Consider the following 14,963-nt stretch of genomic DNA (forward strand, 5'->3'; position numbering starts at 1 on the left):
TTACCTCACAAATAAGATGGTTGGATCGCCCCTCGCATCTTTTGCTTCTGCTCTGTGAAATGGAGGTAATTAACACCTGCCTCAGAGAATGCCTTACACTGATGCTTAATGGATTAATATTTGTAAAGCTCTTTGAAAGCCTTAGCTGTGGGTCTGTATAGAAATTCAAAGCATTGTTATTTTGCAGGATAAACAGGCCTTTCTCAAGGCCAATCCTGTTTTATTTATGTGACAGATGATAAAATGTCGGGATAGATATATCGTAATAATTTGGATAAAGGAAAGCCAGCAGTCTTGCCTGTGTTTTTATTAATATCATCCTGTGTTCAACATCATCTGCTTATATATTAGCCTGAGAGTGAAAGTTCCAGTGTATGTAAGAGTAACTAGAACCCAATGCCAAAAATGCATGGTTTTTTGAAGTTTAAGATAGGTGTTGGAAAAAAAGCATGTCCTGGTCAGAATCCAGAACAAATATGTGTTTTTCCTTCATGCAGTGAACAATCTATGAGAAAAAACATCTTTAATTTCTCCCCATGGCTGTGGAATAATGTAATCTTTCTAACTACAAACGATACCCCCTCCTAGACACTGGCACCAAGGTCACTTTAGACTCTGGTTATCAAAGTTGTCTGTTAGTTCTAACAGCAAGAGCTGGTACACTTCAGAGATAATGGGAAAAAGGGGTCTAATTCTAGTTTTCTGTTTGTAAGTAGATTTTGTAACAGATTTGTCTGTTGTACAGTAAACAGGCAGGCCTTCACATAGTCTAACAGGTCAATTATGTAAATAAAACAGCCAAGGTCTTCATCACACATCAGATCACACAACTGCAAAAAGAGGCAAACACTGCATTGTCAGACCATACCAGTTTACACATTCCCCATAGTTTGAGGGAAGTGAAAGCCACACAGATTAAAAACAGGTTATCCTATATATGTACCTTGTGACTCTTGGTAATAAACAATTTTGGCTTTTAAGTATAGCAAAGTGTTTCCATCCCTGTTCTAGTTCTTCTGCTGCCTTCTTCCTTCCTTACGAAAATGATTCCATTGTGTTTGTAATCCTGCCTACCACAGGCAGATGAAGTGAGTCAAGTCCTTTTTTGTTGTTTGTAACAAATACAATATTCAGCCAACATGTTATATGCAATCACAAAAAGACTGATAATCTTAAATAATATAGTTGTGATGAAGAGGCTAAAGGAGGTAAAATAAAACAATCTCAGGCTGAGAAAATAACAGCTATGAGGAAATCTTTAAAGTTTTCATAGATATGAAATAGATATGAGCTCTCTAATGAATAAAAGATTCTCTCTATATACCATGGGAAACTGAGAAAAGTTGTCTTTAATTTTAGCAGAGATTTAGATTGAATATAAGGAGTTACATATTACAATGCAGACTAATGAAGTGCTGGACTTGGCAGTCTAGAAATGTGGAATCTGCTTCATCAGTAGCTTAAAGGAGAAGCCAAATAAACTGAGAATGTTTTCCAGCTAGTTGGACTTGGTGGTTGGAATGTTTCTGGTTTGTTCCACACACCACCCCCCCACACACATATGATATACTAAAGAGAATCTCCTGGGTTCTTTTCAGCAGCACTAAGAAGTACAACCTGATGTATGATGTGCATTAGTCAGTAAGTCTGCATTCCTATCATTGCAGCTTGTGTGAAATCCAACTGACATTCCTGGACTTACCCTGAAGTGGAATATGAACCAAGAGGTCAGCAAATAGCAGTGCAGTGTACTCTGGGACTTTGATCTGATGAGGAAATAATCAGTTAGTACTCTGAGAGCCTGTTCTGGTTGCATGCTGGTTTTGCACAGGAATCATTCCTTGACTTCACTGAATTTGCATTAGAATCAGGCTTGTTCTCTCTCTTATTGAATATTTGGATACATTAATAAATGTTTATTTTAGGTAGAGAACATTGTCAGATTTCAGTCACTTCTACCCTGTAGGATTCAATGACTAACACAAGCTAGATCCTGGTCACACACAGCATTAAGCAGCATGAGTGTAACAGCACGGTGTTAAAAACAAGTCACTTAACTACAAAGGCAGGGAGTGATTAGTACAGAACAGAATAACTGGTACCCAGCTAAAAATATTTTTCTCTACTCCATTCTTTCAATTTATTTTTTACTTCAGATTACATGGATTAGGGATACTAGGCTGATATATTTCATCATACAGTTCCAGCTTGAATATTGTGGTAACAGATAACAGTGTAAGTTAAATATGCAGCAAGTGACTCTATAGATACTCATTTCAAGTTGTGTTAGGTGAGAATGTGCTTTGCAGGGGAATTTTAAGTCAGCTGATGGCCTAGAATACTCAAACTGAAATATATTCTCTGCCGTGTATCTTTCTAAGTGTCAGCCATTTATCTGGAGACAAACAATAGGGAAAAGATAAGGTGTATTGCCATAGAAATAAGGAAATACTCTGAAATTACAAATTTATATAATATACTACCATGTATTCCATTTCTGACCAACAAAGCTGAGTATTTGCTCTGTATTAACCTACAGATTGACTTTATATATTTAAATTATTGTACTCTGTTTTGCACTGGTTTTCTGTCTAAATCTGGAGTACTCACTTCCCATTCTATCATGTCAATCAGTCATTTCTTGTGCCATTCTTCTATTAAACTGAAAATCCTGACTTTTAACAGGCTTTTCCTTTCCCTTATTTGCAGTTTTCATTTCTGCTGCCTCTTTTGCTGATCATCTCATTACTGACAGCAGCTATTTGAAAATATTTTCTTTAAAAGTCAGCAAATTCTATCTACTGTCTTCTTGATGGTCTATGTTTCCATTAGAAAGAAAATAGGATCATGGTCAATGCATTTGGTCACATGAACCTCCTTCCCCACCACCACCCCCCCAGCTCCTCCCCGGGGTTTATAGAGACATTCCTCCGCTTTCCACTCTGCCAATATTTTCCACCTCTAAAATGGAGATGATAATTGTGATCTACAGGAGGAAAAGGTTAAAGCAGCTTATGGATTGTTTCAGTCAGATGACAGGACTGCATATGGAACAGAAAAATACAAATCACAGCTGAGGTGGAGAGAAATCCCTTGACTCAAATAATTAAGTGCTTCAAGACAAGGATGGAAGATGCACTATAGGGTAACTTGTAAATTTTCATGCAGTACAAAGCTGCAGCCACACTGAGCAGTCCTCTTTTTTTTAAAGTAAAATGCCATCAAAAGATAATAGGAAAACAAACAACTGCTTCTGATAAGCTTATTATGTACTCCTATGTACCCACAGGATATTTAGAGCAAAAGAGAAAGTGATTACAGGCAGCTGCTAAAATTGGAGGGTAGATGGAAATAGAACTTCAGAGTTACTTAGGAAATGAGGTGAAATAAAGTGAACTAGCCCAGCTGAGATAATATAATGGTATATGCATTTGCCACACGTATAAATAAAAGATTGAATTGTTATTGCACTTATAGTATGTACAAATCCCAGGGAATGTAACATAACGTGATGCACATGTGGGGGCAGAAGGGAAGGTCATATTCAAATATGTGATTCTGAAAATAACGTTCATGTCATCTGTGGGGAGGGCAAAGGGGGGAAAAAAAAAGCAAGGACCATTCAAACCCTGACTATTATTTTCCCTTTAAAACAATATTTTAATCAGGACTTGGGCACAGAAAAAATGTTAGACTTCTAGTAGAGTCATTCAAATTATAGAGGTAGAAGAGTCATATCATTTATTACTGTCTTTGAAAAGCTTCTATATCTCTTCCAATATTTGTCACCATCTTCAATCCATTGGCACATTCCATTTACACCAATGTAAACCTTCCTGACAAACAGAAAAAAAATCCAAATAATGTAAAGTGTCTTGTTGAAAATGCACAAACATTTGGACTTTAAAATACAGTTCTCTTTCTTTAACTCCTGATGTTTTGAAAGGAAGGAGAGACTCAATAGTTTATGTTCCAAATGGAGTGGGTGAGTATTTGATGAATGAACAGAACATGAACACAATGCAGAGCTATTCTGTGGAGTGTCTGTGACGTAAGTGCTTTATGTAATTTAAATTTGGTAGAAGTATGGAGAAATTAAAATCCAGACAAGCAAGGAAAGTAGAAAAATTTTTTTCAGCTGATGAGATGGAAAGATAAAGACAAATTTTCAACTCTCACAAGATGGTAGAGAAAAGTCTTGCGCTGAGGTAGCATAGCAAAAGTTGAAATTAATAAAATATATATGGAGGGAACTTCCAAATATGTTTATAAAATGTTTGTTTAAAATTCCCTGAAGGTTTTGCACAGATATTGGAAATGCAGAGCTTTAGTAGGGGGGAAAATACAAAAGATTTTTTAAGACAAATAACTCCATAGCCTCTAAATAGGTGTTCCACAAAGGCAAAAGACCATTCGCTGCTGCTTTGGAAATATTTTAGACAAGGCAGAAAAACTGGATGTCTGTACAAATTAAACAGTTATCACTTTTTAATGAATCCTATTATGTAAACAACTGTTAGATTTTTCCATACCTGTTTCTTTGGGGTAGTTTTTTTGGTTCATTTTTGTGAGTTTACCTGCCCTCTTTAAAGCAGGAACTGCCTTTTGCAGTTTTATTGGTCTTCTGAAGTACTATAGACATGAAATTGGTTCTTCTGTGCCTACCTTCTTAGCAATCATTCTCTGAAAGTCTTTCAATGGCTCCATTACTGCTGACTTCAAATATTTGTCCTTGTAGGCCAAGGAGGACAGGACAGATATGACATCATGTGCAATACCTTGTTGCTGCCTATTACTGTATTTCTGCAGCCTAGAAACACAGACTGCCTTCAGTTAGTTTAGCTTTTCATAAAAGTGCCTTGGTCATCTTGACAGATGCTTCTGTGTTGTGGGTAAGATGTGATACAAAGGTCTTGAGTCTGAATTCTGCTTGTGCTGTGCAGTGTGCAGTACTCCCAAATGCTGGATGGAGCAAGGCAAGTTGTGTTTGTCCTGCCTTGACGTTTTTATGCTGGAGAAAAACAGTATCTGGCATTCAGTTATATGGACTGCTTTTGTTTTATTTAAGGGATCTACTTTCCAATTAGTCTTTGGACTGTTATCCAAAGTTATGTATTGCAAGTTAACTCTGAAGGTTTCCTAATATTTACCATTTGCACTACAACAGGGAAATGGGTATTGCCTACTTTTATGCTGAAATAACTCAATGCATTTGGCCAGATATACTAAAAATTAGTTAAAATTAATGTAATGTCATACTAAGATCAAGAAGGAAGGTCATTTACAGGGCATATTGCCAGCAGACTTCCCTGATGGTTTTTTCCTTGTTCTTTTCTTTTTTTTTTTTTTTTGGAAAGGAAAAGTATAGAACATAGCCATCATTGTCCACTTGTTCTTGAGCACCTTGGGCTGACTTACTCTGTACCAACACCTGTACATGTACAATTAACTCTTTCAAATCAGCTGGCAAAAGCATGTGCAAAGCACTGCATTATGAAAGACCTGACATAACCAATGACCCAGTCACCTGACCAACCTGGCTGTATGATGACAGTGGATACTCTGATAGCTGCACAGTGACAAAGAGGTTCTAAGAAGGGCTCAATACATGCTCTGCTTGATTCTTCATCAGTCTGCCACCTCAAAGATGGATGCTTGCATAAAAGGGCCCAGTAGGATGTTAGCACACAACTGAAGTGTGTGTTCTGGCTGTGGCTGAGATAATTTTTGCAGAGTTACTATAGAAAAGAGGCAGGGCAGCCTGTCACAGCCCACAGATGCATATCCCATCCTACTGAGACACATGAAGGGCTGCATTCCCAGATTTGTATGCACCACATCTCCAGAGGCTAAGTAAAACCCACTGGATTTAACCTCCACTGAGTAAGGCATCAGGGTACCTGACTGTCATGCCTTAGCTTGCAAGTATTAGGAGTATTAATGGAAACTTTCCTACTGCTAGCCTGTCTGGCTCAGGTTCCCTGGGAAAATAATAATGGAGTCTCTAACGGGTTAGTCATTTCTTTACATTCAGTGCATTTTGACTGGTAAAGGTATAAAAATAAACAAGATACAGTACAGATAACAGTAGGTAACAATTTTCCATACAATTCCTCTGTACACATTTTCACTGAAAATATCACTGGAAGAACTGTATAATAAAGGCACAAATAAGCAAAGAACACAGATTAAACACAACAGCTCTCTTACTGCAAGACATAGAAATTGTACTTATTGAATTGTAAAGAGTGTACTGAACACTGGAGAATGGATCACCTGCAGTAAGATAAATTGTTTGTCTGCTGATGATACAGTTCCACATGGTGTAGTGACTCGAGAGGAGGGAGGGAAGATAGTAGAAGAAGTAGAAAGAGGAAGAAAGAACACAGCTCTCCATCATAAGTAGAGAATGAAATGAATAAAATAGAGGAAAGGCACCCTAGCTAAGAAATTCAGTTGTGAGACACTTCAAGTGCAGGGATAACTCAAAGGTTTTAATCTATTCAGTGGTTTCAAGGTTAGACACTAAAGGTCCTTCTCGTACACAAAACAGGAGCAAAATTTTCAGGTAGTGCTTGAAGTCAGATGGTCTCAATAGCTTGCTGAATCTTTTGGCACCCAAATTTCAGACAAGTCTCGGCTCAGATGGAGTCCCCTTCCTAATCTGTTAACACACAACTTCCAAAGACTGTGACGATGTGAACTGCAGTCAGCTCCAAAACAACAGGCAGAATGAACCTGACTTCTAGTGTTTGGAAAGAGATTCAGGAAAACCACATTGCTTAGTTACACTAACTCTGGCTTCTAATAATTGTGTGTTGTTGGGTTCAGACTAGTGAGCCACACGGTTTGAATGTCCCATACATTACATTCGTGTAGTGATGATTCATTTGGACTCTGTATCATTTAAACTGTGTTACATAGTAATGTAAAAATTAGAAGTTAACCTCAAAATCTAAATTGTTAGGAAGCACAGAAAAGATTCCATTAAATTAGTTCTGTGATCCTCAAGTGGTATGAAAGAACACCATCTGGAAAATAAATCTTATAAATGTACTTAGCTTGCTGTTTCCCCAGCTACATAAGATTTCTGTGGGAGTTTCTTATCAAGATACTTGCTATTTTTTGAAGTGTTTAGGGGAGCCAAGGAAAAGTAACAGAAACAACTGGATCACTACTAAGAGTAAATAATAAAATTTGAATCTATTATTCAGGAGGGGATCACTAGAGCATGTACTTCCATGTGCACTACTAGCTGAAGGCACCAAGCTTTAAAGTGAATTTCGTATTGTTCAACTCCAGTTCAAGCAAGACCATCTGTCATGTGTTTTTGGCAGACCTTATTTCACTTGTATGCATGCATTTGATGAAGAGCTCATGCAGAATTTAAGTATTTGTCAGGAAACACACTGCTACCTTAATTCTAGGGCTCCAAACAGGGATATTATTGTAATTTCTGTTTGATTTAGGGGTGTCATGGGACAGGAAACAATTCTGAAGTGAGTACTATTCCTGCAGTACTAGAGACAGCAACACCAACTCTCTGAAGCCGTTTCTGACTCCTAGATCACAGCCTGCTTTCATACAATATTATGTGTACAATAGAAGTCGTTTCATAAAGCATCCCTAATTTGATTGGGATTGCATAATCCTATGGCACCACCTAGCTGCAAACACATGGGTTTTTCTTTTTTTTTCACTTCAAAACCCACCATTTTATTTCCACTAGCTTTTAATTAAGAAGTGGGTTAAGTGTTTACTACAAGAGTACTTATTATCTGATCTATGATTCCCCAGACCTGTTCCAAGTCTTCTGCATGTTTTGGATTATCTCTCTGGTTTGTTATAAGATGGTGCATTAGTGCTTAGTTACATATATTGACTTGGTGGAAAGAATTCAGCTGTCTAGGGGGCTCATGTCTAAGTACAATATTGAGCCAAGATCCTAACTGGTATTTCTTAGCTCTGAAGCACTACACTTGCTGAAGTTATTTTTCTGTTAAATTGCAACAATTGTTTTGTCACTCTAAACAGAAAAAAAAAAATTAGGAATCGAAAACTAACCATCAAGATAAAGATATTTATTTTACAGTAGGAATTACAGATGGCCTTTAAAAAAAAAAATGTTGACGTATTAGTGTCCCAAACCATGCTTTTTTGTGGATTATAGAAGTATTTCTCTCTTTGAATCAAATTTGGCAGTTTGAAACTCCCAGAAAGGGGTAAGAAATCTGAAGCTTCCCAAATGCTCTCTTCTTTACTGCAGCTTCTCAAAAACATGAAAAATATATTTTAGTGTGTAAAAACAAACACTCTTTTTTTTCAAATGTATATGAAAAAGTAAACACAGAAAACAAACAGTTCCCTTAATAGAGGTGTCAAAAGGAACATTCTTACTCTATACAGAAGGGTATTTTGTCTATTTTCTTTTAATAGATAGTAATTTCTGTGTTAATCTAAGGCAATATGTCTTCCTTTTCTTTTCTGGGATGTTTCTTACAGCCATTGAACAAAATCATATACCCTGTAATCTGATCAGCTCCAAAGAGCAAGCTGGAGACACATCAAATGTATTACTATCTTCACTGCTCTTTCTATGCTTCCCAGAAACCTTGGCATAAAAAAAGTAGAATTTGACATTTACAAAATGGATCTTTTATGAACTTGGTGGCCTTTGATACACTTACAGTCAGAAAAGATACTTGAGTTGTAATGGAAAGGTCTTCATGACTGAGTGATCATTATACCATTAATAGTTATTATAGTTGGTGAAAGAACAGCAAGCTGAAGTTTTTCTTTGTTGATGTCCATCCTAGGCAGAGTTCAGAAAAATGCCTCTGAGGAAGATGCAGTATACGCTTTAGAGAACAGAGAATAGCTTGGGTCTTGTTTTTTTTCCCCTTCTTAGAGATAGCATCTTACACGTTAGCTTCCTTGTCTCTTTGCAATATGCACACAAGATTCACTTATGCCATTGCATGAAATTACTTAGCCTCATAAGCTGTACAGATGTTTTTTTCTGTACTATTATCAAAAGTCCTGAACAAAAGTCAAAATGACAGATTTAGCACAGTCAGACGTGCTTTCTCAGCATGCAGCTATCTCCTGCACACATGTCTTTTGGTTGATGCTTCAGAAGATTTATTTTAGAAGCTGAAGGAAGGAAAAGCAGGTGAAAAAGAGATCATAGTACCAGCACCCTCAATCTTATGCTGCAGGCCTCAAAGAATGCTACCACAGACATGAAAAAAGATACAAACTTTCTCCCCCAGCAAGTTTTCTACCAGCAATTAACCAGAGTCATAAAAAATTTTTACTAAGCACACTGAAAGGCTGTTTTTGCAATATGGTAAGGTGAGCTGTTTGAACCAGAGAGGTAACACTACTCTACATTTCATCATTTCCACTCAACTGGAAACTTAGGTGCTGATTTCCCTTTATTATGCTATACACAAAGGCTTTTCCAAAGTTTAGTGAAGTTATTTCTTCCTTCTCAATGCAAGATTGCATCCTGACAGCTCTGGTCCCCCAAGTCCTGCTGTTGAAGTTTCCCAGAAGTTAAGAGAAAACGTTCAAATAAGAAATGAAATATTTCTGATCTTCAGGAAGGTTTTGGATGAATTTCAGGGCAAAGACCTGGGACAAACTGACTGTTCTTAGTGGCTCACACTTCCAGACTAAACTAGTGAGGATAACTGCTAAGAAGCAAACAAGCTGAGGCAAAACATTCATTATTAGAGAGAAATAGGAAATTATGGCCTGGGTTGTTATTACCAGCTTTTTTTGCCCTACCCTCTCATTTTATATATATCAAAGAATCTGCATATAATACTTTGCCCCTTGACTACCCTTTGTTTGGTACAACTGAGCAGGGTGCAGACACTCAGAAAGCACCAGGAAATTTTCTTGTTAGCACTGTGTTCATCAATTGTGCAATGACTCCGCTGGTGCCAGCAGGGCTGTTTGTGGAAAACATGACAAGATGAATTGGAGAACAGATCAATGTTAAAAACAACCAAGTATAAAGGTAATAAAAGTCCTTGGAATCTGGATTTAATGGACCTTAGTGATATTTCTCACAAAAGTCCATATAAAATTTTCAATGAATAAATGATGGAATATCTCCAATCAAAGCTGAAAGGGGAAAGCATTTCAAGGGGAATTTAGACAGTAAAATATCTAATGAATGTGCCTAAAAATGGTATTTATTTTTTTCCGGCATTCAGACATCCCTTTCTGCACAGACTCCTCCTCATTATCCAAAACATACTTGGCTGCTTCTGCTGTATGGCTGGAGGTTGCTGTATGGTTCTGATAGGTTTTGTCATCTCACACCAGAGAAACAGAATTCATAAATTAGTAACTTTACATCCAGGGTCTGATTCAGTAAGACTAATGCAGTGATGCAATCTTTTCCCAAATGAAAACTGGGAAAAAAAGAAAATCTGATAAATGTACACAGTTCACATCCAATCCCATCCAGTTAACATATGTTCTAGTTTTGGCTGGGACAGAGTTGATTTTCTTCCTAGTAATTAGTACAGTGCTGTGTTTTGGATTTGGGATAAGAATAATGTTAATAACACTCTGTTGTTTTAGTTCTTGCTGAGCAGTGTTTACACTAAGTCAAGGACTTTTCAGCTTCTCATACCACCCCAGCAGGGTGCTGGGGGGCACAAGAAGCTGTGAGGGGATGCAGCCAGGACAGCTAACTCCAACTGGCCAAAGGGATATTCTGTGCCATATGGCATCATGCTCAGTATATAAACTATGGGGAAGGCTGGCTGGTGGACACTGCTTGTGAACTGTCTCGGCATTAGTCGGCAGGTAGGGAGAAATTGCATTGTATATCACTTTGTTATCATACTATTACTACTAATAATAATAATTACCATTATTACCATTATTTTCCCTTCCATTTCTGTACTTTTGAACTGTCTGTATCTCAGACACTGGTCAGAAAGTCAGAATCATGGAATATTCTGAGTTGGAAGGGAACCACAAAAATCATCAAGACCAACTTTTAAGTGAACAGTCTGTATGCAGATTGAAACCACAACCTTGGTGTAATTACCACCATGCTCTCACCAACTGAGCTACTTACACCTCTAGAATAGCCTTTTTTTTTTTAGGTTGAAACTTAGAAGAAGGTTTATAGCCATCAGAGTTCATTGTCTTTAAACTGGCTTGTCAGTAACGATATAGGTGTAAGTTTTGATGTGGCCATCTGCAACATCAGTGGACTCATCTTGATGATACTCCAAGTCCCTTCCTGTCCTGCTACATTTCTTGGGGAAATTTCCAGCCAGCTTTCTCCTCCCCAGCTTTCTTTTTTTTTAATTCTTATAAGTGATCGTTGGAGGCCACAGAAATCTGAAAAGGAGACAAAGAGGTGCTAGCAGGCACTGAAACACGATTATAAATCTCTAGTAATCACAGTGAGTTGAAGTCACTTGGGAAGATAAGCAGAGAGTCTGAAGTGCTGGTGGCTTTTGGTTTGGTCTTAAGTCTCTTGAAATATATCTGTTCATAGAAGTAATATCTACACATTCTCATTCTCCAGACTCTCAACCTACATGTGAATAAAAGAAAGTATTTGTAAACTTCCTGAAGACTGAGTAAATATCCCAATAATTAATAAATTAGGGGGACTAGGGCCATATTCTTCCTATTAATCCAAGGACACACTTTTTTTGCATTTCAGCTGGAGTAAAACTGGATCAAAGGGCTCAGTACTTCATAGCCTTGTTCACCTATGCAGTTATTTACCCATGCAAGATGATTGCAAGTTACTGTACAAGGCAGAAGTCAATGATGAAACAACTGCCTGGATTATATCTTCTATTTAGAGAAAGACTTTGTTCTCCCTCAAACATCAGTTGTTTTAGCAGATAGTGAGAGTCATTAAATGGTTATTTTGTCTGAAATAGCAAATAAACTTGCTGCTGAATTGCCTTTTTTCCAAGGGAAGCATGTTCTATTGAACATTTCTCTAAAGTCTAATTTTTTATGGGAAATTTCTGATAAAAGCTTAATGTTATTTGTTAAATTTTGCATATTTTTGCAAATATGAAAAAAATAAACAAAAGAAGAGGAAATATGTGGCAGAGAAAATCTGTAAACACTCACAACATTTGAAGTGTCAATACAGAAATGAACAGACCAAATACTTTCTCAAGGCACTGAAGTTTATAGACCAAGGATAACATACTAGAATGCACCAAAGATCAGAATGTTTCATTCAGTTCTATAGCTATGTTTTTTCCTGTTAAAGTAACAGAGACTTCATTTCATTTTGATTTTTCTTGGCAATTAATTACCTCAAAAGGGAGTGCTTTATTTAGTATATGTTCTGTATTATAATTTTCTATGGCAGTCAAACGTTTTGGCAGCACAAACTGCATAGAAGTAATAGTCATGCCTTGCTATTAGTTACTGATTACAGAAGGTGGTGCCACTCCAGTTGGGTGGAAATACAGGAATTTTCACCAGGTCCTGTGGGCTTAGGAGTCACTCTTTTTTTTTTTTTTGTAATTTGTGTCTCTTCCCCACCTCCCATCCCTGTGGGCATAGAGAGCTACAGCACAAAGACTTTCCTTGTGACAGGATTTTAGTAGGACTTGTTCTGCTCTTACTTGGATCCTTCTGCTCACCTGGGAGTTCTGTGTGTTGCTTTCACCAACCAAGGAGGTCAGTCTCTTTCTTCTTCCCCGGAATATATCCAAACAGTTACTTGAAATATAAACCCACAAACTGAGGTCCTGCAGGCTAATGTACCATAGCAGATCTAGACTGCAAGGTGATTAGATCATTTTCCTAATGTGGGAAGTGAAGGATTCAGACATCTACATTCTGTTCTGTGTCCTGGACTCACGCATATCTAACTGTTGGAGCAGTGAAGTGTTAGGATACGCCTTGGCTCTGTGACAGTGCTGTGGCAGTTTCTCTTCAACATTACTTATTCATCACCTCTAGGAGTTAAATAAATGAATGGCACACTTAACAGGTGGGCCAGGGGCTGGAGGATCCCATATACCAAGTCACAGTGATGAGAGAAGACAGTAGTAAACACAGGCAGTAAAATTAAGCAAGTATTCACAGTGCATGTCCTTAATGAGGACTGTTTGGTCTGTTTTACAGCTGTCTTGTCACTCCTTCCAAAACTACTTCAGCAGCACACAAGCACTGTTCAAAGATTCCTGGGTTAGCAGTCAAGTGATAGTTCCAGAAGCAGAGCAATTTAATCAGCGTTTTGCTACATGCACACAAATTGTCTTTGTTAGGATGCAAGTGCTGTGGCATTATGTCTGTGTTTCTTTTGATCTAATCTAACCTGGTAGCTCTGCAGATCCAAGCAGTGTACCCTGTGATTACATCTGCTCCATTAACTTCAGCTTAACAGGGTCCTGGCCCTGCTGTGTTGTGCAGCAAAGGTAGTTCTCTAGCCTGTAAAGAGTAGAGTTACTCCTTGGAAACCCTGCTGACACCACAAGCTGATGTTAAAGCCAGTTATCCTTCTTAAGATGTGTAAACTGAAAAAGGAGTTTCTCTGGACTGCCAAGGAATGATACACAGAGTTGTTTATATATGTTTCTCAAAGGCACCTGCTGTTCAAAATTCACTACTGGAGAAGTCATCTGAACTATGTAGATTTCATATTCTTCATAATTTTTTCAGAAATCAAAGAAAAAATATATAATGTATCCCATAAAAGTGAATGAAAGTAAAAGAAATTAGGTTACTATGATGAAATGTGAGAATTTGATCAGACTGTTTAAATCACCATTCCTTAGAAAACCTAGGAGAAAGAAGGGAACCAGGAAGGAAAATATTTTGTTTAGTTAACAGTCTTCGTTGCTACATAGAGCTATCAACTGTCACTGGGACTAGTATATATTCAAGCAAAAGAAATGTACAGGGAGAGTCAAATAATTTCCAGACTGGAATTAATGTTCTGACTGTAGTCTTCTGAAATAGCAGGTAATGAGGTTATAAACAACCCCTTTTGCCAGAGGCAGGGTTGCACAGAAGGGAAAAATCCAGTTGGAAGAGACATCCCTTTTTCAGGTGACAGTAGTGGGACACCACAGGATTGCAATCAGAGGTCCTAACCAGTGAAATGAATGAATCTTTCAGACACCAAGGCTGTTCTGCAGATATTTGCAGTGGGTTTTAATTTTTTCTGTGACTATGGCCATGTTTCTGCTCACTAACAGATCCTCATATGGTAATGCATTTCTCTAATTCCCCCATCTCAGATGCAAAGCAAGTAGATGGGAGGGAGGGAATTTAAAGGGAGGTAATTAGAAAATCAAAAATAAGGAGGCTAGAAAAGGAGATGAACAGTAGGACAGGTGGGCTAGAAGTCCGGAGAGAAATTTAAGAGAATGGAAAAGATAAGACACATAAACATAGAGAAGGACATGTATGTAAGGAAATAAATTCAGAGTGTGTACAGATGGATATCAAAACTAGTGCTATTTTTTTGTCCCTAAGTACTTGATTTTTCAACTTTAACATAGAGATTGGCTGTTGGTAACCAACAGTGGACATCGAAATTAATGCAGCAGTAATTTCATCTAATTCCCTCTCTACCTTGGAACTCACAGTCTTTCTTGTACCTATTTCCTTCCTGTCTTAAATACTCTCACTGTTTTTCAGAAGGTACTGTGTTGCACTGCAGAGACAGCTGAAGTTATGTGGAGAAATCTCCTGTTACAGCATTCTGGAATTTTAATGGAACAATTATAATGTTTAATTGAAAAAGTTCAAAATCATTTTAGAAACTTAGGGTCAGGTTTAGGATTGTTTGGCTCCAGGTTTCTTGATTGTAGTAGTCTTTTTCAGCTATATCTGAAATTTAAGGTAAATACAAAAATCAGATATCTCAATACCATTTCTCTGCCTTGTCCTTGTTTCCTCCTTCTTTTTCTCTCTATTTTCTGCCATTCTGTGTTTAATCA

The sequence above is a fragment of the Corapipo altera genome, unplaced genomic scaffold, assembly GCF_003945725.1.
Source record: "Corapipo altera isolate COAL_440 unplaced genomic scaffold, ASM394572v1 48b, whole genome shotgun sequence".
NCBI classification, from domain to species: domain Eukaryota; kingdom Metazoa; phylum Chordata; class Aves; order Passeriformes; family Pipridae; genus Corapipo; species Corapipo altera.